We start from the raw sequence: 27336 nt of genomic DNA on the forward strand, positions 1-27336 counted from the left end.
ACTCATTCATGCCTTGATTTTCAGTGTTGCCACAGGAAAGCGATAGCAGAACCTGGGTCCCTGCTGTGAAAATGAAAATACTTAAGGATGTTCAATTGCTTTTCTGTTACTCATGTGCATCCGTGGTAGGACATCATGGCAGAGCAGCTGCTCAGAGCGTGTGATTATGTGTGAGTTCCCACTTCAGCCTGGGCTTGTGTCATTTCCTGCAGCTGTTCTCCAGCATGGTAAAATTCGAACGATGTCGATAATTTTCCCATAAGGGGTTCTCAAGATACATCAGTTTGTGCTCTCTAGAGTAGTTTAAACTACTATTTCTTGAGTACTTGCTATGTACTGGGCAACATTTTCCATATCTCAGGAAGCAGTCTCATTTTCAAAGGAAAATGAAATCTGTTTCGGGTCGCACCACTTCCTGCAGATTCAGGACACTCCACTGAGAGATTTAAAACCCGGGGATGCTCTTTTCAGTTAACAAGATGCTTGTCACAGAGCACCACTGTCTGGGCTACAGGGATGCAGAAAGGACTGAAGGTCTGAAGGGAGGGAAAGGGCTCTGTACTGGTGGCTTCCTGGAAAAGCCTTTACTTTGAGATGGTCCATCGAGCTTGTGTAGCCTGGAGGGGTAGAAACAAAATTAAACGAACACGGGTCAACCTTTTAACGCGTATCTTGCAAATAACATGCTGCTGGCTCTATGTGCAATGCTTGGATATAACAAATCTATTTTTACAAGGCCTACAAAGACCAAAATATCTCGATGTGTGTGATGTGATGTAATCTCTGCATTCGGGGTGGGAGGTGAGTAGGGAAACAACTACTTTGGAATTAGCACGAACGTACACAATTTCTGAGTAATGATGCACAAAAATGCTCAGGTATTCATAGAATTCAGAGAGGGGGTGTGATCTGCCCATGATTTAGGAAAGGCCTTAGGTGTTTCTGGGAATTGTATGTTCATGTGTTCCTACAGCCAGTAACTAGCATATAATGATCATCATTATTTGTTGAACAGTTAGGCTAACTGGGTGTCTTTTTTCGGGTTACTTGGAGCAGTCGCTGTATTTTCTTGAGTTGTAAAATTATGGTGAAGGTTTTGGATTAAAGAGTTGGAAGTGGAAGTGATTCCCTGCTGGCATCTTATTTTGAGAGTCGAGGGGAGAAATTCTGTCCATTCGGTGAGGCGGGATGCAGCTGCGTTGTAGGTTCTGGGGGAATAAGGTGTCTCCTGGAGCTGGAGGGGTGGTGTGGGGTGGACGAAGGAAGCATCTGGCTCACTGGATCCTGGGAGGTTTTGTGACTTCATTGTGCCCACCTGGCATCACAGAGTAGGCAGTGCAGTGCCTCAAAGGAGAAACCCTCTGGGCTCAGACAGACATAAAATAAGAAGAAGAGAGCCAGTCTTTGGCTCAGCAATGCATTTGTATTGGTTTCTTATTGTCCCTTTTTAGATAAACCTATGCACGGTAAAAAGAGAGCAACGTGAACACGATCAGGAGAGGGGAGGAGCGGTCCTACCATTTTGGCCTTTGTGACCTCCATGAAGAGATGCTGGTGTTTTCTGGGCATTCATGAGCTCTTGGCATTTGGGTCCTAGTGCCCCTGCGCATCGGTGTTCACGACTTTTCCACATGGGCCCCAGAGGAGGGCTTGCAGCCTTCCCAGTGCCGGCTTCTAGGGATGAGAAGAATTGAAGAATTGTATAAATCCCTTATCATCAGCTAGAGGATTGTTAAATGCACACATTAAGGCAAACAAACAAACAAAAAACCTACCAACCTGTTATCAACAATTGGCTTTATTTTTTAAGAAAATACAGTAGAACAAGCAAGATGCAGTGGCGTGTTCCTGTAGTCCTGGCTACTCAGGAGGCCGAGGCAGGAGGATCACTTGAGCTCAGGAGTTGGAGGCTGCAGTAAGCTATGATTGTGCCACTGCACTCCAGCCTGGGCAGCAGAGTGGGACCTTGGCTCAAAATAAAAGAGAGAGGGAAGGAGGGTGGGAAGAAGGAAATAGCAGAACAATAGAAGTTTGTAAAAATACCCAAGTTAGAAGAAAGAAAAAAACAGGAGAGATACTCAAGGATATTTGACTCCAGTTCCCTGCTTCTTACATGGGAAGCTGGGTGGCCCCCGCTGTTTCTAGTTCAGCATTCCCTTCGAGACCTCCTCAACTCAAGGGGGACTTCAGAAACAATGGAACGAAACAGTGGGCCCTACATTTTCACTCAGAGCTCAAGCCTTATGTTGCCAGGCAAAACCTAGAAAGAGTCCCTACTCTGTAACCCACTCACACTTGGTTTGTTTTAACAAAATATAGAGGGGTCAGTGAACGTGTGTTTTGATTCCAAGGAAATTCCAAGCGCCTTGGTTTAGCACATGTTGATCTGGTGACATGTCACTTTTCCTTTTTAGCAACCAAAAAGTCCAATAATGAAAGAATTTTCTCTTTAATTTACTTAACCCTGCAAGATGTTTGCGCAGAGATTTTTTTTTTTTTTTAATCAATTTAAGGAGTACAAGTACAGTTTTGTTACATGGATATATTGCATAGTGGTGAATTCTGGGCTTTTAGTGTAACTGTCACCCAAATCATGTACATTGTACCCATTAAGTAATTTCTCCTCCCTCATCTCCTCCCGTTCTTCTACCCTTCTAAGCCTCTAACGTGTGTTACTCCATTCTGTATGTTCACATGTACGCATTATTTAGCTCCCCTTTGTGGGTGAGAACATGTGATATTTAGCTTTCTGTTTCTGAGTTATTTCACTTAACATAATGGCCTCCACTTCCACCCACCCGTGTTGCTGCAAACGACATGACTTCGTTCTTTTTTATGGCTGAGTAGTATTCCTTGGTATGCATGTACCATATTATCTTTGTCCAGTCTTCTAATGATGGATGTTTAGGTTGATTCCCTACCTTTGCAATTGTGGGTGGTGCTGTGGTAGACATGAGTGCAGGTATCTTTTTGATATAATCATTTCTTTCCTTTGGGTAGACACCCAGCAGTGGGATTGCTGGATAAAATTATAGTTTTTTTTTTTTTTTTTTTTTTTTTTTTTGCTCAGAGATTAAGTGTTTTTGATGTGAGCTTCTATTTACAAGCATTCCATGTCCTGGAAATAATGTGAGCAAGTTTTCATTGCATGATAAATTTGGTTTCACTCAGTCTTGCCTGTATCTTATGTGAGGACAGACAAGAATGACATGAAAACACGTGACCTGAGCTCTCTAGTTCCCGTGACCTGGCAGGTGTGTGACCTGGCAGGTGTGTGGCCTGCCACAGCACCTTGTATAAGTCTGCCACAGACTTACATGAGAGTCTCCAGTCATTTCTTTTTTTTCCTTTTCTGAGACAGAGTCTTGCTCTATTGTCCAGGCTGGAGTGCAATGGCACGATTTCGGCTCACTGCAACCTCCGCCTCCCAGGTTCAAGTGATTCTCCCGCCTCAGCCTCCTGAGTAGCTGGGATTACAGGCACCTGCCAACACGCCCGGCTGATTTTTGTATTTTTAGTAGAGAGGGAGTTTCGCCTTGTTGGCCAGGTTGGTCTTGAACTCCTGACTTCGTGATCCACCACCTCGGCCTCCCAAAGTGCTGGGATTACAGACATGAGCCATCGTGCCCAGCCTCAGTTCATTTCTTAAAGAGACAAATTCTAAACACAGTGGCAAGCCATCAGCAGGGCTTTCTTCTCGCCTGCAGAATCGTCTTAGCCTCGGTAGCTCATTTCAGCTCAGCTGGTGTGCATTAGGTACCTGTGGACAAGGCAGCTGAGCTCTTAGGAGGAAAGGGGAAGAAGCCCCCTCTACCTTTGTGTCCTGCCCAGGGAAAGGGATCCTGTGGCAGGGGGCCCATTCTGGAACCACTCATAGTAGATGGGACTTCAGAATCTTCCAGAACAAGGGGAATGCCTGTCTTATGATTTGAAACATCTGCCCCGGTGGTTCTGTCTGCCTTCCTCATACTCCCCGAAGAACTATGGTCTTATAAGACCACTGCTGAGTCTATCTGAGGCAAAGTTTGATTACAGGAAAGTAATTCAGGAAAGCACTGTATAAACTCATTTTATATCTCTACTCACAATCTTTTATTTTATCTGTTTATTCATTTGTGTAGAGACAGGGTCTCACTATATTGCCCAGGCTGGTCTGAAACTCCTGGCCTCAAATGATCCTCCCACTTCGGCCTCCCAAAGTGCTGAGATGACAAGTGTGAACCACAGCAGCCGATCTCCATTCACAGTCTCTCATTTCATGTTCATAGGTGGTCTACAGATAGCAGGAAATCTCTCACTGATGACTTTTCTAACCCTGAAAAGATGCAAACAACAACCTGATGAAAGAAAGATTCCTGGGTGACAGGAGCTATATTTGTAGGAGCAGGTGCCATTTGGGACAGAGCACAGGGCGTGGGAGCATTCTGAATTAGCTTCACCCCTCCTGGGCAGCAGGTCCATTTTATCTGCTGTGAATTCCTGGCACACCAGAAGCACCTCTATTTAAACATAAGTCAGCATAAAGGGCGATGGCTATTCTTTGAGCACTTAGGAAATATTCGTTTGGGGAGGACCTGCATTGTTTCATGTCTGTAACGGCACTGGGCCTGCAGAGATGCATGGAGGCTGCTCTGCCTGCACACTCCGCCTCTGTCTGTGTGGGAAGTGGAAGTTGAGGGCGTCTGAGCAAAGACCAGTGGTGGATCTGGACCCACAGTGACTCCTATAAGCATCACATGTCTTTCTAACTGCTTCTGCTTCTTCTTCTTCTTCTTCTTCTTCTTCTTATTATTATTATTATTATTTTGAGACAGAGTCTTGCTCTGTTGTCCCCGAGCTGGAGTACTGTGGTGCGATCTTGGCTCACGGCAACCTCGGCCTCCCGAGTTCAAGTGATTCTCCTGCCTCAGCCATCTGAGTAGCAGGGATTACAGGCACGCGTCACTGCACTGGCTAATTTTTATATTTTTGGTAAAGATGGGGTTTCGCCATGTTGGCCAGGCTGGTCTTGAACTTATGACCTCAGATGATCCACCTGCCAAAGTGCTGGGATTACAGGCATGAGCCACCACGCCCGGCCTCTGACTGCTTGTTGATGTTTCCTGATACATTTCCTGCAGTGACCTCAAGCTCAGCATGTCCGTGTTCTGGATTCCTCCTCCCCGCCCAGACTGGCTCTGCCTGCTGCATCCTGCTGGGACACCAGTTGCGCAGTGCCTGAAGCCAGGAACCTGGACCTCCTTCCAGATCACCCTCCGCCTCCCATCCTGACCCGTGCACGCCTGTCCTTGATCATTATATCATATGGCTTCAGCCTCTGAAATGTGACTTGTGTGTCATTACCTCTCCAGAACCCATGACCACTGTCACCTTTTACTTCTGCTATTGTAATAGGTTCTTACCTGGCCTTCTCACCTGCCTTCCTCCAGTCCATCCTGCGCTATTCAACGGAATGGAACCTTGGGTTGAGAACACCTTTTCCTGGAGACTAGTGTGCCATGGAACCTCACTTTGGGAAATGCAGATCCAGTGCAATCCTTTTTTTTCTTTGAGATGGAGTCTCATTCTGTCGCCCAGGCTGGAATGCAGTGGCGCAATCTCAGCTCACTGCAACCTCTGCCTCCTGGGTTCAAGTGATTCTCCTGCGTCAGCCTCCTGAGTAGTTGGGACCACAGGCACCTGCCACCACTCCTGGCTAATTTTTTGTATTTTTAGTAGAGACAGGGTTTCAGCATGTTATACAGGATGGTCTCGATCTCCTGACCTTGTGATCCGCCTGCCTCGGCCTCCCAAAGTGCTGGGATTAGAGGCATGAGCCACTGTGCCGGGTATCAGTGCAATACTTTTATTTTACAGAGAAAAGAACAGGCCTGGCCCAATGAAGGCCATGAGGCTAGGAAGGTCTGGCCCCTAGGTCAGGGCACCTCCCTGTGAACGATATGGCTTATAATGTATAGTGTGATGGTGGATAGAAACCATTCAAGTGTGTGTGTTTGTGTACGTGTGTGTGTCAAAGAGAGAGACAGACACACATATGTACACCCCTTGGTCAGAACTTCGCTGCTGTGGCAGATAGTATTTGCATCCGTGCCATCTTCCAAAAGGATTCGGCCCCGGCTGCCCACGCCTGCCCAGCACCTGGTGATTCCAGGCCACTCAGGGGCCTACTCTGACCCTCGGTGGCTCTTCCCCACCCTCTTCTCTGTGATCCAAGCAGAACTTCTGCAGTACAGTTTCTGCCCACTCACTTCAGAGAGACAATACAAAACAGTTCTCAGGAGTGAGCAGGTGACAGTTGGGGAGGAAGGAGGGGGAGCCCTGGGGGCTGCGGTGCCACTGGCAGCCCCAGATAACACCGCCTGCATTGCCCAGCTCTCCCTCGACCCTGGGCTGCCCTTGGACAGGGCCATTGGATGCCACTTCCTTCTCTCTCCCTTTGGCAAAGAGCCCTCGGAAACAGGAGTTATTGGGGAACCAAAAGTAAACAGCTCAGCCTTTCCCTGGGGCCTGTGGAGCCTGTTGCCCCGGATGGAAGGGGTTAGTGCCAGCAGCTGCTCAGATGATCTGTGGGGCATGTTCTGGGGTGGAGGGGGCTGGAAGCCACAGGGCAGAATTTGGCAGTGAGAGAAGCATTGCAAAGGTCATCATAGGCCTGACTTCTAGGGGCACATTGTCAGATCGAGGTCGGAGAAAAGGCAAAACTGCAAGCCCCTTCCTCATGTTTGCTTCACAGCCATGCAGCTTGGAGTTGAAAGCAGCCAGAATAGCCATTTCCTTCGAGTTAACAACGCAGGTGCTGCCATCCTCCTGTGAGCCACGGCTGCTCAGGGGACCACAGGGGAGGGAGCGTGGGGCCTCTGAATCAGGCATCACTTTCTGCGCTGCCCCATGGGCCTCTCACACACAGCACCTTCTAGGGACAGATAGTTCAGGAGTCCGAGACGGGGATGCCAGGCGACCCTGGCACAGAGTTGGTCACGCATGTTTCCTCCACTGTCCTGACCTGCCCACTTCTGCCTAACCCATTTGGCTGAGCTGGTACTGATGTTCTTTTTTTTTTTTTTTTTTTAATTATACTTTAGGTTTTAGGGTACATGTGCACAATGTGCAGGTTTGTTACATATGTATCCATGTGCCATGTTGATTTCCTGCACCCATTAACTCGTCATTTAGCATTAGGTATATCTCCTAATGCTGTCCCTCCCCCCTCCCCCCACCCCACAACAGTCCCTGGAATGTGATGTTCCCCTTCCTGTGTCCATGAGTTCTCATTGTTCAATTCCCACCTATGAGTGAGAACATGCAGTGTTTGGTTTTTTGTCCTTGCGATAGTTTACTGAGAATGATGTTTTCCAGTTTCATCCATGTCCCTACAAAGACAGCAACAATCAGTCGATGGGGCTTGGGCTCTGAGATCTGCCTGATACTTGTAGGAACCACGGATGGCCCTCTCAGGGCAGGGCTCAGAATGGATGGCTGGATTTTAACTCGTGGTTTCCTGACGGTTTGGGAAGGACATTTGAAACATCCTCCTCTGTGCAGTCTCCCTTTGCCTCATGCCTAGAACCAAAGGGTGCACGTGCTCATTTCCCTCCTGCCGTATGTATAATCACGACTCCCATGCGTTGATCCCTGTGGCGTCTTGGGCACCACGCCCAACTCTGAAGTCTGTATGTGCCCTTTAATCACTCGGAGATTGCTGGGGATTGGATATTATCATTCGCAAAGTGTAGATGAGAAACCTGAGGCTTGTCTTGCCTGTGTTCTCCAGCAAGGAAGTGACAGATAATTTTTTTTTTTTTTTGGAGACGGAGTCTTGCTGTGTCACTGGGCTGGAGTGCAGTGGCGCGGTCTCGGCTCACCTCCGCCTCCTGGGCTCAAGTGATTCTCCTGCCACAGCCTCCCGAGTAGCTGGAATTACAGGCGTCCACCACCATACCCAGCTAATTTTTGTATTTTTAGTAGAGACGGGGTTTCTCCACGTTGGCCAGGGTGGTCTCAATCTCTTCACCTCGTGATCCACCCACCTTGGCCTCCCAAAGTGCTGGGATTATAGCATGAGCCACTGCGCCTGGCCCAGAAGTAACAGATAATTTAAGCCCAGTTCCATCTCGCTCATCCTCACATGCAGCCACCTGCCAGTGGAGTGAACACCCATTTATGCTTCTTTCCCTCCTGGCCTCCCTCTCTTCTTTCCTGCCTTTCCAACTGGGCTTTAAAGCCAAGTAGAAATGTATCATCTGCATGTCTCATTCTGTGCATTAGTGAGGCTAATCCTGGGTTTACTGTATGAGAACCTCCTAGTAAAGTATCTGACAGCATTGCTGTAAAGGATAAATCGGTCATGAGAGGTATTGTGGGTTCTAGCAAGAGTCATTCAGAAAACTACCTAGGCCATTTAGTGAGGTGTTAATTTTCCAATAACATCTCCCTGCACTGTTCACATCCCTGAGCGGGTCCCGTGTCTGTCTGTCTGTGAAGAGGCAGAAGCATAAACTTTCCAGGAGTTCCTGCACCCTTTAATTGCCCTGAGGATCTAAAACAAGTAACAACTTTGAAGATGGTTCAAAGGTATCCTGGAACTTTCCTACCCAGACGCAAAGATGCTTTCGCTTTTAGAACTAATAGGGCACCTGGTGCAGCGGATCACACTTGTAATCCCAGCAGTCTGGGAGGCTGCTGTGGGAGGATCACTGGAGCTTAGGAGTTCCAGACCAGCCTGAGCAACATGGTAAAACCTTGTCTCTACAAAACATACAAAAATTCGCCACGTGTGGTGGCAAGTGCCTATAGTCCCAGCTACTTGGGAGGCTGAGGCAGGAGGATCACTTGAGCCTGGGAGGTGGAGGCTACAGTGAGCTGTGATCACACTACTGTGCTCCAGCCTAGGTGACAGAGGGAGACCCTGTCTCTCAAATAATAAGTAAAGAAAGAAAGAAAGAAAGAAAAGAAAACAGGAGCTCAAATCCAGAGGGTACTTACTATTTTTATATTTTTGGGAAAGTGAGATTTAATAAAAACAGATTCATCAAAGAAAATGAACAGACATGAAGGGAACTGTTAACATATTTACATGGTTTAGGCCAGGCATGGTGGCTCACGCCTGTAATCCCAGCACTTTGGGAGGCCAAGGTGGGTGGATCACTTGAGGTCATGAGTTTGAGACCAGCCTGGTCAACATGGTGGAAACCCATCTCTATTAAAAATACAAAAATTAGCAGGCATGGTAGTGCACACCTGTAATCTCTGCTACTCGGTAGGCTAAGGCAAGAGAATCACTTGAACCTGGGAGGTGAAGGTTACAGTGAGCCGAGATTGTGCCATTATACTCCAGCCTGGGCAACAAGAGTGAAACTCTGTCTCAAAAAAACAAAACAAAACAAACAAACAAAATATTTACATGGTTTAAAGTGTTTAGCTGTGTGTAGAGAGATTTCAGACTATCAGCTTTCAAGTAGCAGCTTTTCTTCTTCCATGATTCATTAATATTTGTCATTCAGGCAGTGGCAGGAGGGAACCAGAGGCTGTGTCCTACAATACAAAATCTAGCCCCATGGGCCTGAAAACTGGCATCTGCAAAGAGCCACCACTACAGATGAGCAAGATGTTTAAAGTGAACTGGAATTAGGAACTATCTTATTTCTTCACTGAATATAATAAATAAGAACTTGTATTGAATCTGCAGAATATCAAGTTTTATAAAATCCCCCGTCTCTCTTATCTTTGCTTTTTACTTCAAACATGTTAGATTGAGTTCTGGAGATACACAAACTAGAAAGGGCATTGGAGAAAATGGTTAAGTACGTTGGCCCTTCAGCATTCATGTTGGTCTGTGTAAACGTGGGCAAGTTATTTCAGCCCTACCAGTGTCAGGAGTCTTATGGGAGAAATCACAGGAGTGGTGTACAGTAAATAGAATAATCTATGTAAAGCTCTTGGAATGGTGCCAGGCAGATGATACATGCCGGTAGCAGCTGTTTGTCACTATTGTTTTGCTTATTGTTGCTGTAATTCCAACTTCTTGCCTTCCAGGTTCTGGTCTTCCTGCCAAGGGGCCATGCATGTGCACAGACATTCAACTGTGATGGAGATAAAGGGTACTGTAAAAACGGGCATTACCCAGACCATGTGGGTCAGGGAGGGCTTCCTGGAGGAAGTGATGACCCAGCCTTGTCTTAAAGGACACATTCAGTGACCAAAGAGAGCTGTGGGGAACACGAACATTTCAGGGCCTGTTGGGGGAAGGGGACTGTGTAGAGCATCACTCCCTGATCTTTTGGGCACCAGGACCAGTTTCGTGATGACAATTTTTCCATGGAGACGGGGTGTGGGGAAATGGTTTCGAGATGATTCCAGCGCATTATATTTATTGTGCACTTAATTTCTATTATTATTACATTGGAATACATAATAAAATAATTCTACCACTTATCATAATGTAGAGCCAGTGAGAACCCTGAGCTTGTTTTCCTGCAACTAGACAGTCCCATCTGGGGATGATTGGAGACAGTGACAGATCATCAGGCATTAGATTCTCATAAGGAGCGTGGAACCTAGATCCCTTGCTTTCGCAGTTCATAATAGGGTTCATACTCCCATGAGAATCTAATACCACCACTGATCTGACAGGAGGCAGAGCTCAGGCGGTGATGCAGGCGATGGGGAGCGGCTATAAATACAGATGAGGCTTTGCTTACTTGCCGCCCGCCTTCTGCTGTGCAGCCTGGATTCTGACAGGCCACAGACTGGTACCAGTGCATTGCCCGCAGGCTGAGGACCCCTGAGAACATGTGCTTAGAGATGAAGAAAAGTCAGCAGAGAGCCCTAAAAGCCAGGCAGGAGAGGAGGCTCAAGAGGGAGGGAAGGTCAGCTCTCAGACATCCTGGAGAGTTGAAGAAAAATAGAGACTAAAACTTGTCTCTTGGATTTAGTGACAGTGAAGTCATTTGTGCTTCCATAAGGATCATTTCAATCAAGTGGTAGAGAAACAGCCCAGTGGTGTACTGGTAACTGTTTAACAACGGGCTCTTGGGGCAGTGCTGGGAGGAAGAAGAGGTCCTGATCTGTAGCTTTTACCCATTTCCATGGTATAAAGACTCTCCATGTGACTAATTTAAAGCCACCAATTGAAGTCACTGAATCCAGATTAGGAAGGGATGTTCATAGACCATGTGGTTCCAGCTGTCTCCAGAGCATGCCTGAAACAGCCCGATCTCCACAGTCAGGGTGGTGGCCAGGTGACAAGGCAGAGATGGGCAGGTAGCTTGATGTTTCAAGTTCGTAAGCTTTCTGTATCATTCATTTAAACAGCGTGGTAATACATCTGCTGTTCTCTGCTGCATCTCAATGCCAATATTTGTCCGTCGTCTCCTTTCTCTGGGCACATTCTGATTCTGTGGTTCTGTCTCCTCCCCCTTCTCAGCAGATGTCTCTGCTTCGATCTGCCTCTCAGAAAAACCCACCATGTTACTGTGAAGAAGCTTATATCCACCTTGCCCGGTAGTAAATATATATAATGGGATGTCAAGAACAGAACAGAAGGGTTTGAGCATAGAGCCTTATGGGGTTTATCACTACCACAGTTCAAGGCAGAAGGTGTCCTCACCAACTGATACAAGTGCTCAGGTCTACTTGTCAGGGACAGTCTTCACAGTGGAAGGTGACTTTTCATCTCCGGGCCACGCAGATGGATGATCTGACTTTAGGCTCAAAAAGTAACCTTTTGGTCTTAATCTGGTCCCTCAAGTAGACTTCCCTTACTTGAATGAAAATACATATACTTTCCAGCCTAACCTGACTTTTCCTGTCTTATTGTTGGTGAAAGGTTTCTATTCAAGGTTATGTATGCATTGACTTTCTGGCTAATACATCAGTGTTCTGTGAGTTTAGTTAATAGGATTGGAGACCCGAGAACCCCTTAAGGGAACAGGTAATAGCAGCAAACACTTCCATAGCCCTCAGTATATACCAGGCACTCTTAGGAGTACTTTATGTATTCAACCATATAACAAACCTGTGAGCTCTCTGTTTTATTGATGAAGAAACTGAGGCACAGTGATATTTAGTGCTTTGTCCAACGTCACATAAGAGAGTGTCAGAACCAGGTTCTGAATGTAGGCCTTTGGGGTTCTGGAGTCTGTTTCCTAATCACCACCTTCTGCTGGTTCCTGCCTGGTGAGTCCCAGAGCTGAGAATGAGACCCTGGACCCGGGGACCCCATCAAAGTGCAGACAACCTGGAAGACTCCACCTCCACTAAACACAGGCGCTATGCCCATCCCTGGAAGGAAGGAACACAACAGAGGCAATCCTGGAGCCTCGAAGAGCCCCCTTCCGTGCTGACGTTCTAACGTTCCCATTCCTGTAGCTCCTCTACCCTCGCCTGGTTTCTTTGGTTTCTGGGGATGAATCCAGGCATTTTCCAGCTCCAGATCTGCTTCCAGGTGAGGAAGCTCCGCCTGGGCCAAAGAAGACATCTCTGGTTGGGAGGAGCTCTGCTGTGTGGGACCTGCCTGCCCACTGAATAAAACCTGTCCTCTCTGTACTCCCAGTTCCCTGAATGTATCAGAATGCCTTTTTTTTTTTTTTTTTTTTTTTTTTTTTGAGACAGTCTCACTCTGTCCCCCAGGCTGGTGTGCAGTGGTGCAATCTTGGCTCACTGCAACCTCCGCCTCCCGGGTTCAAGCAATTCTCCTGCCTCAGCCTCCCGAGTAGCTGGGATTACAGACGCGTGCCACCACGCCCAGCTAATTTTTTGTATTTTTAGTAGAGGTGGGGTTTCACCATGTTGGCCAGGCTGGTCTCGAACTCCTGACCTCAGGCGATCCACCCACCTCGGCCTCCCAAAGTGCTGGGATTACAGGCGTGAGCCACTGCGCCCGGCCCAGAATGTCATTCGAGTTTTATTTTTGCCCCAGGTTATCCTGCTAATGCTTTATTTCTCCACTTCATGAAGCATTTCATTTCTGAGGCCAGTCCATTAAGGGGCTAATAAAAAGGGAACTTGCTGGACACGGTAGATAAACTAAAAAGCACTCCCTCTTAGGATGCTCCTCCCTGACTCTCCAGTGCTCTGTGAGAAGATCAATGAGGCATTTGCTTTCTGTCCTCTCTTTCTCTGGGACCTTGAGGGAAAGCTGCTGTGGGTTGCTTCTGGGAGCTTACACTACTTCCAAAACTCTAGCCTGGAACAAAGGTCTACAAGGCACCTTCAAGGTTTGTAGAGAGACTTCATGGAAGCACAAAAATAACTTCGGAGGGAGAGGGAAGGTTTCGTATTCTCAGGCGTGTTTACAAATCTGTTGTCCTAAATTGGGCTTTAATTAATTAATTACTTTTTTTTTAGAGACGGGGTCCCTATCTCTTGCCCGGGCTGGAGTGCAGTGGCATGATCATAACTCAGTGCATCCTCGAACTCCTGGGCTTAAGGAATCTTCCTGCCTCAGCCTCCCAAGTAGCTGGGATTAAGGCATGAACCACCATGCCTGGTGGCCTCAGGTTGGGTTTTAATACTGTGGGTTTAATGGTGTCCTGGGTGTACCAGGAAGTTGACAGGATCAGGGCAAGAGTCAGTTGGATTTTCCCCGGCTGTTCCTAGTAGAGGAAGAAGACCTTTGCAAAGAGAGAAAGTTGGTCCTGGATGGGCGTGGAGGTTGCATACTCCTCTCCGGGTGCAGCTTGGGCAGGTCAGTGTTCTTTGAGCACGTGTGTGTCATCATCTACATAATGAGAAGCTGGAACCATATGTTTTTCAAAACACCTGGAGACCTGAAAGTTCCATGATTTTGGTGACAGCGTAAAATTATAATACCTTTTGTTGTTAGTATTGTTGCGTTTTTAAAAATCCCTCAAATTAGTGTAGTCTTGGCACATGGTCTTATAAAGCAAATACATGACAGGGATCCATTTTTGGAGACTATATCTTTAAGGAATATGGTTGCTAAATAGAATGAGTGTCCACATCTCTGTCTCAAGACCTGACTAGATGGTGTTTGGGGTGGTGCCTCTGTCCCTCGATCATCGGCAGGAATAAAGGTAGTTGAAGCCAAAGATTGAACCTTCACTTTTCCCTACAGTTGAGGGCAACTTAACTCCATACTTGTCCAAGAACTCAATTTATAGCATCCTTAAGCTCTTCTTCTAGCAACCTCAAGGCTCCAGGAAACTATTAAAAAAAAGAAAGCTCTTTTCCACAAACAGAAGTTTAGCAATCCATATCCAGAATTTCCACCTTCTAAATTGGCACCTAAGCATGATAGATGGCTCCCTATAACGGGCAGCTCTTGATCACTACAGCAGCACGCTAGTGGTAATATCACAGCCTGTGGCATTACACGAGACTGTGACAAGCCATTAAGAAAAAAATAGGCCAGCGTTATTGAAAAGCCTGATTGCATTTCCATCATCTGAAATATGTGAAGCAGCCTTGTAAACTACAAACTTTTTGTTTTAGAACTTTGGAACCCATTTCAACACTTTGTCCATACAGTGGCTGAGAGTCGGTATCTACCAATTTGCTTGTTGATATCTACCAGTTTGCTCTGTTAGCTTTTTTTTTTTTTTTCTTTTGGTCATGATCTCTCTCTGTTGCCCAGGCTGGAGTGCAGTGGCACAATTCCAGTTCACTGCAACCTCTGCCTCCAGGGTTCAAGCAATCCTCCTGCCTCAGCCTCCTGAGTAGCTGGGATTACAGGTGTGTGCCACCATGCCCAGCTAATTTTTGTATTTTTAGTAGAGATGGGGTTTCACCATGTTGGCCAGGCTGGTCTCAAAATCCTGACCTCAGGTGATCTGCCCACCTTGGCCTCCCAGAGTGTTGGGATTACTGGCGTGAGCCACTGCACCCACCCTCTGTTAGCTCTTATTCTCCCAAGTGTACTGGCTATGTCTTTATTATTAAAAAAAAAAAAAGCATTAAAAAGTAAATAAAATGAAGAGCCATGAAAGGCATGGTAAGAAGTAAGGTTCCCTTGCTTGAACTGTACCAAAGCTGAAGACGTAAATTGTATGTGTTTCATCCCACTGTTATTTCTGTTTACCGTTTGTGTATGTGTTTCTACTTGCAATGGTGCAGAATCATTGACTCATAAGAACGTCAGATGAAAGGGTCCTGGACCATCTGGGTGAGCACAGTCTCGATATGGGAATATTACCTGTTGACTCCTAGACAGGACTATCAGCAGTGGTGTAGTTGCTATCTTACAAGACAGCACCCTCCATTTGGGGACAACTTAACGATTAGGAAATCCATTTTTGTGTTTGAATCTCTTGCTTTATAAACTTTTCCTGTTGGTACTATGTCATAATGATGACAGTGATGGATAATTTCATGAAGTGCTTACTATGAAATACTGTGCTTAGGACTTAAGATAGCACCTCATTTAATCTTTGCAAGAATTTTTCAAGGCAAGCAATAATATCCTGATTGTACAGGGAAGAAAACTGAGAGGTAGAGAGGAGAAAGTGACTTGCCCAGTAAGTGTGGGAGTCTGATGGCAGAGGCTGTGTAATAATACCATGTTCTGATGCCTCTTCTTGTTTTCTCTGGCCCCTCTTCTATACTCAGTTTCTTAACCCCCTCTCCCAGCCCAATCAGGTATTGTTTCCACACCCCTGCCTGTCTCTTTCTGATTATTTTCAGTTTCGTAACATTACTAGAGCTAACTCTCAATACTTTAGATGTGAAGTGATCTTTGTAACAGACAGACAGTGGAACCCTCTCCTGGCTTGTTCTGAACAAAATGTTCAGATGGTCTAAGGATCACATTTACCTTTTTTTTTTTTTTTTTTTAATTTTGAGACAGAATTTCGCTCCTGTTGCCTGGGCTGGGCTGGAGTGCAATGGCGCGATGTTGGCTCACTGCAGCCTCCACCTCTGGGGTGCAGGCAATTCTTCTGCCTCAGTCTCCTGAATAGCTGGGATTACAGGCGTCTCTGGCACCACACCTGGCTAATTTTTTTGTATTTTTGGTAGAGACAGGGTTTCACCATGTTGGCCAGGCTGGTCTCGCACTCCTGACCTCACAATTTGCCTGCCTTGGCCTCCTAAAGGTCTGGGATTACAGGCGTGAGCCACCGCGCCCGGCCTAGGATCACATTTCCTTTTGTAGGGGCAGAAACAACAGAGTTTTGGGTACAGTTGAGTTGTTTTTTTTTCTTCAAGATAAGCAATAATATCCTGATTGTACAGGGAAGAAAACTGAGAGGTAGAGAAGAGAAAGTGATTTGGCCCATAAGTGTGGGAGTGTGATGGCAGAGGCTGTGTAATAATACCATGTTCTGATCATCACCCCCATCACACAATCCGTATTAACTTACAGCTGCCCCATACTCTGCTTTTCTCCTTAGTTATTACTTTTTAACCCAAGACAGGTAGGGTAGGGTGATGTTAAAGGAGCCAGACTGCCTCGATTCTCACGCCAGATTTTCTGCTTTGTAGTTCTTGTCACCTAGAGTACTGGATCTCTCTGAGTCTCAGTTTCCTTATCTCCAAAATGGGCATGGCAACAGGAGTTCCCTCTTTGACTTGTGAGGATTGAATTAATAAATACTTGGAAGCCCTTCACACACACACTGCCTGCCGTGCAGCAAGTGTTCACTTGGTGTTGTCATTATGCCCTAGCTTTGTTGTTCTTGTGTGCACATATAATCCAGATTGCTGACAAAAATAGGCAACTGTGGATTGACATTATATACACATTTAAGCAAATGCAACCATATGCATCTCTCTCTTATGAAATTAAAATAGTGTACAGTTATATTTTGCATGTGTTCCGCATATTGTAATAGCCATAGGTTTATATATTACAAAGTGCTAAATACGTATTCACTTCATGGGGTTGAATACACAGAAATATGTGCTCCATACTCGAATGGGCAATTGAAATAATTTTCGAGGGAAATTTTGATGACTCTGTAGTAATTTTTGCCTTTCTTGCTGACTTTATATTCTAGCTTCTTTTTAAATTTTGACTAAGTCCGTGTGGAGAGGCCTTGATAAGCCCTTGGAAACCTCCACCCCACCTACCCCAGGATATCTGGTTACTAGGGTGCGCCCTCACCCTCCTCAAGGCTTATTCACCATGTGCTCTAGGGCTACCAGCTGTTGTTATACAGGGAATCGGATGTGTCTCATATATTCTGATTCTCTGAGTACCAGCCATACCAGCTATTGTGTTAGAAACTGCCGACATGGAGTAATCAGCCCCAAGTCGCCATCCTTAGAAGTGTGTGTTCAAAGAATTACAACCCAGTGTGACCCAGCAAGCACATTACCTGCCAATCAACTCAGCAGGTGCCTGGACCTGGGGCTTCTCAGTGAAGATGACGTTGGAGATGGGTTTACAGGGTTGGAAGGGGCTGGGAGCTGGAGGACTGAGAACCCATTCTGAGGAGGAACGTCAGGCAGAAGGCCTGAGAGCCCCAAAACGTTCCTGAGCAGGGAGTCTCTGGGACCTGAGGATGGGCGAGAGGAGGCAGAATTGGTGGAGTTAGATGAGGGGGCCTCCTGGGCCACCCCTAGGAAGGAAGACCCAGGTCCCTCAGGTGATTGGGAGCCATCGGTAGCTTTCAGCAACAGGAACTCACTATTTTTGACTCTCGATTAAGATTTGTTGCATTTTATATTCCATTTCCATCTAAATAAGAAAATATATTGGAGTAATTAAATTACCCAAGTATAGGTTCTGGAAGGAAGTTGTTCAAATTCTTTGCCCCTCTTTGGAAATGGAACTTAGGAAAGGAGTCTGAGTGTGTGAGTGTGTGCATGTGTGTAGGTGTGTGTGCACGTGTGTGTAGGTGTGTGTGCATGTGTACATGTATAGTTATCTGTAAGTGTGTATATCGGTGTGTGCATGTGTACATATATAGTTATGGGTGTGTACATCATTGTGTGTGCATGTGTGTTGGTGTGTATGTGTGTTTGCAAGTATGTATACGTATGTGTAGGTGTGAGTGCATGTGTACATGTATAGTTATGTGTAAGTGTGTATATCAGTGTGTGCATGTGTACATGTATAGTTATGTGTGTGTACATCGTTGTGTGTGCATGTGTGTAGGTGTGTGTGTTTGCAAGTATGTATACGTATGTGTAGGTGTGAGTGCATGTGTTTGTGTGTATAGGTATGTGTTTATTTGCAAGTGTGTTTGTGTATAGGTGTGTGTGGTTTGTAGGTGTCTATATGTATAGGTGTGTGTAGGTGTGAGTGCATGTGTGTGGGTGTGTATAGTTGTGTGCGTAGGTGTAAGTGTGTGCATGTGTGTATAGGAGTGTGTAGGTGTGTGTTGTGTGTGCATGTATATAGGTATATGTATGCACTCCTGTGTGTATAGATGTGGGTGTGTGTGCATGTATGTGTGTAAAAGTGTGTGTGCATAAGTGAGAGCATGTGCTGGTGTGTGTATAGGTGTGTGTACGTGTGTTTGCAAGTGTGTTGGTGTGCATATAGGTGTGTTTGCGTGTGGGTGTGCATGTGTGTTGGGGTGTGTATAGGTGTGTGTGCGTGTATGTGTGGGTGTGCATGTGTGTGGGTGTGTATGTGCACATGTTGGTTTATGATAGGCGTGTTTGTGCATGTGTTTTGGGGTGTGTATAGGTGTGTGTGGGTGTGCATGTGTGTTGGTGTGTGTGGGTGTGAGTGCACATGTTGGTTTATGATAGGTGTGTTTGTGCATGTGTTGGTGTGTATAGGTGTGAGCGTGTGTGTATGTGGGTGTGTATATGTAGGTGTGTGTATAAATGTGGTAGTACGTGTGTGAATGTATACGTGTGTAGTTTCATATGAGTGAGCACATGTGTGTTTAAAATATGGTTAAAAGTTGGTAAGGAAATAGGAAGAAATGAAATTAGTTTTCCAAGTATGGGCAGCCTTGAATATTTTAGTCTTATATAATGTTTCAAAATTGATTGCATAACAAAGTGGGTTACCTTGGACAGTAATAGAAGTAGCTAACATTAATCGATGCTACAGGGAGACAGACTGTTCTAAACCCTTTGCATGAATTAGCACATTAAATCCTCGAATCAACCTCTCAAGTAGCTGCTGTTTTTACCCACCCTTTGCGGAGAAATCCAATGGACAGAGAGGTCAAGTATCTTTTTTTTGTTTTTGTTTTTGTTGTTGTTGTTGTTGTTGTTTTTGAGACCCAGTCTCATTCTGTCACCCAGGCTGGAGTGCAGTGGCGCGATCTCGGCTCACTGCAAGCTCCGCCTCCCGGGTTCACGCCATTCTCCTGCCTCAGCCTCCCGAGTAGCTGGGACTACAGGCGCCCGCCACCACGCCTGGCTAATTTTTTGTATTTTTAGTAGAGACGGGGTTTCACCTTGCTAACCAGGATGGTCTCGATCTCCTGACCTCGCGATCCGCCCACCTTGGCCTCCCAAAGTGCTGGGATTACAGGCGTGAGCCACCGCGCCCGAGGTCAAGTATCTTCTCACCAGCTAGAGTAGAGGAGGCAGGGCAGGAACCCAGGTGGTCTCTGTCTTGAGTCCATGCTTAATATAACCGTTGAATTATCGGACACCCACTTTAGTGGCATTTATTCAGCGAGGTGTTTGGGGTGTGGGGAAGGGGTGGTGGTGACTGGAAGTGTAGCCTGGGGATCGCCTTTTTAATATCCCTGTCTAGTCACAAAAATTTAAGGCATGTTCTAATCAACTAAGCACTTCACCATGAACTTCTCGTAAGCAAGGTGAGTGGTAGATTTTTTTTCCTCAAGGATGCAAGCAGCTGATAGAATTGGGAAGAAAGTTATTAGTTGCAAAAACATTTAAGCTTTGCAGTAAGATTACTAGTGCACCAAAGGAATCGTGACTGTTAAGCCCTCTAGCTGATTAACTGGTGCTGTTGTTTTATTTTAAAATGTTGTAATTTTTTCACAACAAGCAAAGCAATGTGTATTCCTAGAAGACAAATGAAGAAAAATACATAAGCAAAAAGAGGAAGAACACTCATAACTCCACTAGCCAGAAATTCCCCGTGTCAACTCTGGCGTCACTTAGGGTAAATATCCCCATTCATCTCTTCTTGCCCCCAGAATAAATTAGCAGCAGCTTTTCCTCGGAGCAGGGGAACAAGCCACTTGTGTGGTAGGCAGATATGCAGGCTATGATGGCCAGAAAATAAGCCGCCCCAGGGCGTGGCAGTTTGTATTTTCTGCTTTTGGGGTGCCATTTCTTCTCTTTGAGGAGAGAAGTAATTTTCTGTCCCACCTGCATCTGTTTTCTGGCCTTGGGACCAAATGTCAAGATTCCAAGTGGCCAGCACGCCCTTCCTTCGGCTTTTCTAGTTGCTGAGATACCTGCCGGGTTAGTTTTTTCTCCTCCAGATTGCATGTCTCTGATTCACCAGTGATAAAAATATTGAACAGTCACAAAAGATAGAAATGAGGAGGGGAGAAAAAGCATGTCACTGAAATGCTGGTTTCCACTGGTGAGCTCCTTGAAATCCTGATAGAACTTTTTCCAAATGAAATGTGAAGTGCTGTGCTCTTCAGACCATTAATTTTATTAAATAGCCAAACAATTGGATTACAGCAGTTTATCTGTACTGATTTTGCATTGTCATTTCAGAATTATCTCTTTAATTGCTACCTCCTCAATAAGGTTCAGGGTAGAATGCTGTCACTATTTACATAATCATTTACATATTTTGTATTAATTCGCATTTGTTTTGGATCTAGGTATTGAGAGGTGACTTAATTAGATCCAACGGTTCATGGCTTGCGATCAGCAGCCAATTCAGGGCTCTTTCTGTCTTTCTCTTCTTAATCATTTCCTCATTTCCTATTCCTGCCTCCATAGATATCCACTGTAATGGACTTGCTGAATCTCTTTGAATACACAGGCATCCTCCTAATTTTTTCTCATTTTGTGGTGTGCATGTATGTGTGAATGTTTGTATTTTTAATTGACGTGAATGGCATTCTTCAATAGATTTCATTCTGTTACTTAGCACTTTCAATGCATGCTCTTTCTAACATCTGTCCGTGCTACTTACTCTGTTTTATCTAGTTCATTGTTTATAGCTGCTTTTACCCCATTTTATCTCCATCTCCCTGATGATGGATGACTGAACCTTCTTGCACTCATGTGTCCATAAAGAATATCATAGATGAAAACCCTTGTTCATGCCCCTTCAAAGACTCGTGGGGGAATTTTTTGGGAGCCTCATATTCAGAAGAAAGCATACAGTTACTTTTCATTTAAGTATCAGATAATACTTAATTTCATTAAGCATTGCCACAATATTTTATTTTTTACTAAGTATTAATTGAGTACTTTCTATTTTCATCACCTTAGGCTTAGTATTTAGAGGGATTCATGAGGAAAAAAAAAGACTCTTCTCAAGAAGTTTAAAATTTGCATAGGAAGAAAGCAACAAAAAGAGAATATATCGGTGGTAGTAATAGTTGCAGTTTATTTGTCATATACCAATCAGTGACATATATCATCTTAATACGCATAACCCTATGAGGGTATATTATTAATTCTGTTTTACTGTTAAAGAAAAGGCAGCTCAGAGTGGCTAAGTAAATTGCCTAAGCATGCACAGCAAAGATGGTGGCAGTGCTGAGGTTTAAACCCAGGTTTCTCTTACTCCAAAGTCTCTGCTCTCTCAGTGCTATGCAGTACCACTACCTGAGATGTCTGCTTTTAAAGAAGCCATTGAATCTTTGCATGTAGCAGGAGCTCAATAAATGCGTTTGAATTACTGATTGAAATAATCATGGCAAATGTGTTTGAGTGCTATCTGCTAAGCAATTTAAGTACTTTATGTCTAATAAACTGTTCCAATTTCACAGTAATCCCATAAAGCTAGCATTACTGTTATCCGTGTTTTTCTCCTGAGGAAACTAAGGCATAGAGAGGATGAATAATGACCAAATTCACATAGAGCTGGATTCTTTTCTTTTTTGAGACAGGGTCTTGCTCTGTTGCCCAGGCTGGAGTGCAGTGGTACAATCATGGCTTACTACAGCCTCAACCTGATGGTCTCAAGTAATTCTTCCCCCTCAGCCCCTGAGTAGCTGGGACTGCAAATGTACACCACCATGCCCGGCTAATTTTAGAATTTTTGGTAGAGGAAGGGTTTTACTATGTTGCCCAGACTGGTCTTGAATTCCTGGCCTCAAGTGATCCTCCTGCTTCAGCCTCCCAAAGTGTTGGGATTATAGGTGTGCGCTACCATCCCCTACCTGGATTTTTTAAATTATTAAAAATTACATTTTAATTTTAACATTTTAATTTCAAGATAACTGTAGATGCACGTGCAATTATAAGAAATTATATACAGTGAGATTTCATGTACCCTTTACCAAGTTTCCCCAAATGGTAACATCTTGCAAAACTGTAGTACAGTATTACAACCAGGATATGGACATTGATACAATCAGGATACAGAAGCTTCTGGAATTCCTTATGGTGCTCTTTTCTAGCAAACCCACTTCCCTCCTGCATGGTCTCACACCCTGCCTAACCTCAGGTAACCTGTAGTCTCTTCCCCATTTCTATGGTTTTGTCATTTCAAGAATGTTATATAAATTGAATCGTACAATATGTAACCTTTTGGGATCTTCTTTTTCACTCAACTTTCACTGGAGATTTATCTAAGTTGTTGCATGTATCAGTAGTTGTTCTATTTGATAACTGAGAAGTATTCCACAGTTTGGGTGTACCACTTTGTTTAACCATTCACCAGTTGAAGGACACCTAGTTTGTGTCCAGTTTTTGACTATTAAAAAATAAAGCTGCCATGGTTTTTGTGTGAACATAACTTTTTATTTGTCTGGGATAAATGCCAGGAGTTCAACTGCTAGGTTGCGTGTTCTGTTTGTAAAGAAACTGTTTGGCACTGGGTGGCTGTGTCACTTTACATTCCCACCAGTAATGTGTGAGTGATCATTTCTCTGCATCCTCGCCAGGATCCGATGTTGCCGTCATTTTGTGATTTTAGCTATTCTCATAGGTGTGTGGTGGTGTCTTATTGGAATATTAATTTGCATTTCCCTAATGACCGATAATGTTGTACATCTTTCTGTGGGCCTACTTGCCATGTGTTTGTCTTTGGTGAAATGTCTCTTCATGTCTTTTGCTCATGTTCTATTTGGGTTGTTCACTTTTTTTGCTGTCGAGTTTTGACAGTTCTTTATATAGTCTGAATATTCATCCCCTGTGGGGCATGTGGTTTGCAAATATTTTCTTCCCCTGTGAGTTTGTCCTTTTGTCCTCTTGATGGGGTCATTCAAAGAGCAAAAGTTTCTAATTTTGATGAAGTCCAATTTTTCTTTTTGGAAAAAATGCAGGATGCTTTTGGTTTCAGTTGTAAGAACTCTTCGTCTTGCCTTAGATCCTAAAGATATTCTCTTATTTTTTCCTGTAAGTTTTATACTTCAACTTTTATGTTAAACTCCATGACCCATTTTGAGTTAATTTTTGTATAAGGGATGAGATTTATACAAAAGAAAAGGTTTACATTTATTGTCTGTTACTCCAGGTTTGCCTGTTGCCCCAGTTGTTCCAGCACCATGTGTGTATAAGAGGCTATCTTTCTCCACTGAATTCCTTTTGCATCTTTATCAAAACTCATTTGGGCTTAGACATATGGGTTTATTTCTGCGTTCTCTATTCTGTTCCATCAATCTGTGTGTCTATCCCCCTAACAGTACCTCACTGTCTGATTACTGTAGCCATATAATGGGTCAAGTAGTCTTATTCCTCCCACTGTTGTTTTTCAAAGTTGTTTAGCTATATTCTAGTTCCTTTGCCTTTCATATACATTTTAGAATAATCTCGTTCATGGCGTCAAAAATTTTTTGATAGGCATTGTGCTAAACCTGTATATCAGCTTGGTGAGAATTGTCATCTTTACTATGCTGTCTTTGAATCCATGAATATAGTATGTCTCTCCACTTATTTAGATCTTTGACTTCTTTCATCAGCATCGTGTGGTTTTCATTATGCAAGTCCTGTAAATGTTTGCTTAGATTTATACCTAAGCGTTTTCTTTATTCTGAATGATTGTCAATGGCATTTTAAATATTGGTATAAATGTTTGCTTAGATTTATACCTAAGCATTTTCTTTATTTTGAATAATTGTCAATGGCATTTTAAATATTGGTATAAACGTTTGCTTAGATTTATACCTAAGCATTTTCCTTATTTTGAATGATTGTAAATGGCTTTTTAAATATTGGTGTCCATATGTTCATTGCTAGCATACAGGACTTTAGTGGACTTTTGCAAATTGTTCTTGTATCCTGCAACCTTGCTGAACTTACTTTTTAGTTCTAGTCGTGTGTGTGTGTGTGTGTGTGTGTGTGTGTGTGTGTGTATTCCTCGATATTTTTGTATTATCTTATGAAACTCTGGGTGTTAACCTTCTATGTTAGGTGGCTTTTGCTGACACTGCTCCAGGAGAAGAAGGGAGTGGGTATTGCCTTGTTACTGCCAGGTGGAGTGAAACCCAGGTTTCCCACTAGGCTTCCATGGTCACCTGCTGGGGGAGGTCCTTCCCACTGTGCAGTGGGAGTAGAATTCTGGCTTCCTCAGTGTCTCCATAGACACTGCATGTTGTGGGGTTACGCCTTATTACTAGCTATTAGGGACCAAAGTCTCAGTTTCCTCTTTGGCGTTTTTGACTCCACCATGGTTGACACCACCAGGCGTGGGGGTCTCCTTGGTACAGCCTTGTGAGGTGGACACCTAGGCCCCTGCTTGGCCTTTGCTGCTGGTGGTGGTGGGCCACATTTTGTTTTTGCGGGATTTGGCTGGAGTTGAGCGGTTGTTGTCTGAAAGTTTGTCTTGCTAGGCTGCCTTCCCCTGGTCACTTGGCTAGAGAGAAAGTAGGCTTTTGTGGAGGGCTGTTTTTGGTCTGAGCCCATTGGTGTTTCTGGATTGTCACCTTTTCCAGCTCCGTATCTTGGATACGGGAGGCAGAAAGTAAACTCAGGGGTCTCAGTGCCAGGTTCTTCTTTGGATCCCAAGATCCCTAATCCCATCTCTCTACCTGGCAGCAGCATCTTACATTTGAGGGGTGTGTTTGCGCATGTGTGTGTGCCTGTGTGTGTGTGTGTGTGTAATGTCCAGAGTTTTCAGTTATACTTAGGAAGGATAGAGGAACATACTTCTACTCCTTTTTGCAAGTGGAGGCAGACAGTTGGATTTTGAGCCCCACGGTTTAGCACCCAGGCCCTTGTCCTTAATCCATGTGCTCTCGGTCCCCCTGAAAGGAGACAAACGCCGCCCTGGAGCGGCCCGGGAGGCTTTGGTGGCATCCGTCAGACCCGAGCTCATCAGAAAACTTCCCAGCTTTTGAAAAGCTGGGGAAGAAGGGGAATTTTTCTTCCTGAAATAGCCTGAGTAGAGGGGAGGGTGTAGGAGTGAGTAGCGTGTTTGAAAGAACAGGAGAGAACTCGGCCCACAACAGTCAAGGCTTGTGTGGGGAACAATCACTGTGGCGTAAAGCGCCTTGCTGCAGAGACGAGGAGCCCAAGGTGGGAGTCACTCCCCTCCCTCCCTCCCATCATCCCTCCCGTCATCTCATCCCTCCCATCCGCCCTTCCCTTCACCCTTCCCTCCCTCCTTCCTCCCTCTCTCCCTCCCTCCCTCCCTCCCTCCTTCCCTCCCTTCCTTCTTTCTTCCTTCCTCCCTCCCTTTCTCTCTCCCTTCCTCCTTTCCTTCTTTCCTTCTTTCCTTCCTCCTTTCCTTCTTTCCTTCTTTCCTTCCTCCTTCCTCCTCCCTCTCTTCCTCCTCCTCCCTTCTTTCCTTCCTCCGTCCCTCCCTCCTTCTTTCCTTCCTCCGTCCCTCCCTCCTTCTTTCCTTCCTCCCTCCCTCCCTTCTTTCCTTCCTCCCTCCCTCCCTCCTTCCTCCCTCTCTCCCTCCCTCCCTCCCTCCTTTCCTCCTCCTTCCCTCCCTCCCTTTCCTTCCTTCCTCCCTTCCTTCTCCTCCTTCCTCCTTTCTCTCTCCCTTCCTCCTTCCTTCTTTCCTTCTTTCCTTCCTCCTTCTTCCTTCCTCCTCCCTCCCTCCCTTCTTTCCTTCCTCCGTCCCTCCCTCCCTTCTTTCCTTCCTCCGTCCCTCCCTCCCTTCTTTCCTTCCTCCCTCCCTCCCTTCTTTCCTTCCTCCCTCCCTCCCTCCCTTCTTTCCTTCCTCCCTCCCTCCCTCCCTTCTTTCCTTCCTCCCTCCCTCCCTCCCTCCCTTCTTTCCTTCCTCCCTCCCTCCCATCATCCCTCCCGTCATCTCATCCCTCCCATCTGCCCTTCCCTTCACCCTTCCCTCCCTCTCTCCTCCTTCCCTCCCTCCCTCCCTCCTCCTTCCCTCCTTCCCTCCCTCCTCCTTCCCTCCCTCCCTTCCTTCCTCCTTCCCTCCCTCCCTTCCTTCCTCCTTCCCTCCCTTCCTTCTTTCCTTCCTTCCTCCCTCCCTCCCTTCCTCCTTTCCTTCCTCCTTCCCTCTCTCCCTTCCTCCTTTCCTTCCTCCTTCCCTCTCTCCCTCCCTCCCTTCCTTTTTTCCTTCCTCCCTCCCTCCCTTCTTTCCTCCCTCCCTCCTTTCCTTCCTCCCTCCCTCCCTCTCTCCTTCCCTCCCTTCCTCCCTCCCTTCTTTCCTTCCTCCCTCCCCCCTCCCTCCCTCCCCCCTTCCTACCTTTATCCTTAACATTTTCCACATTTATCAGACCACAAAAACTTTTGTCATGGAATAATAAATAACATTCTGAGGAACAAACTTAGGGAAACCACATCATGAAACAAATGGTCGCCCTGGAGAATTTGGGCCTTTACTGGTAGCTTAGGCTGAGTGACACATCTTTTACATGCATACTCCCTTTTTTTTCCCCAAAATAGCATTTTACTTTATTTTGCAAAAGTAATAAATGTTATTTAGAAACCCTTTTAAATTATAATTAAGGGCCGGGTGTGGTGGCTCACATCTGTAATCCCGGCACTTTGGGAGGCTGAGGCAGGTGGATCACTTGAGGTCAGGAGTTCAAGACCAGCCTGGCCAACGTGGTGAAACCCCGTCTCTGCTAAAAATACAAAAATTAGCTAGGCATAGTGGCACATACCTGTAATCCCAGCTATTCGGGAGGCTGAGGCAGGAGAATTGCTTGAACCCAGGTGGCAGAGGTTGCAGTGAGCTGAGATCTTGCCACCGCACTCCAGCCTGGGTGACAGATCGAGACTCCATCTCAAAAAGCAAAACAAAACAAAAAACTGCAATTAAGGAAAAGACTAAGAATCACCATAATCCAGCATCTTAGAAAAAAATCATTCTTAGCATTTTGGTCTGTATCATGAGTGTATCCCCATATAAGAGTGAGTGTGTGTGTGTGTAAATTTTCTTATTCT

At 45.3% G+C, this 27336-nt stretch overlaps 1 protein-coding gene across 5 annotated transcripts in view; it reads left to right on the plus strand.

Moving 5' to 3' along the window:
• The window catches only part of CAMK1D (calcium/calmodulin dependent protein kinase ID), a 485162-nt gene that overhangs the window by 247169 nt on the left and 210657 nt on the right, over positions 1-27336 (plus strand). The gene's annotated exons all lie outside the window — the stretch shown is intronic.

The sequence above is a fragment of the Nomascus leucogenys genome, chromosome 9 (assembly GCF_006542625.1).
Source record: "Nomascus leucogenys isolate Asia chromosome 9, Asia_NLE_v1, whole genome shotgun sequence".
Classification (NCBI taxonomy): Eukaryota; Metazoa; Chordata; class Mammalia; order Primates; family Hylobatidae; genus Nomascus; species Nomascus leucogenys.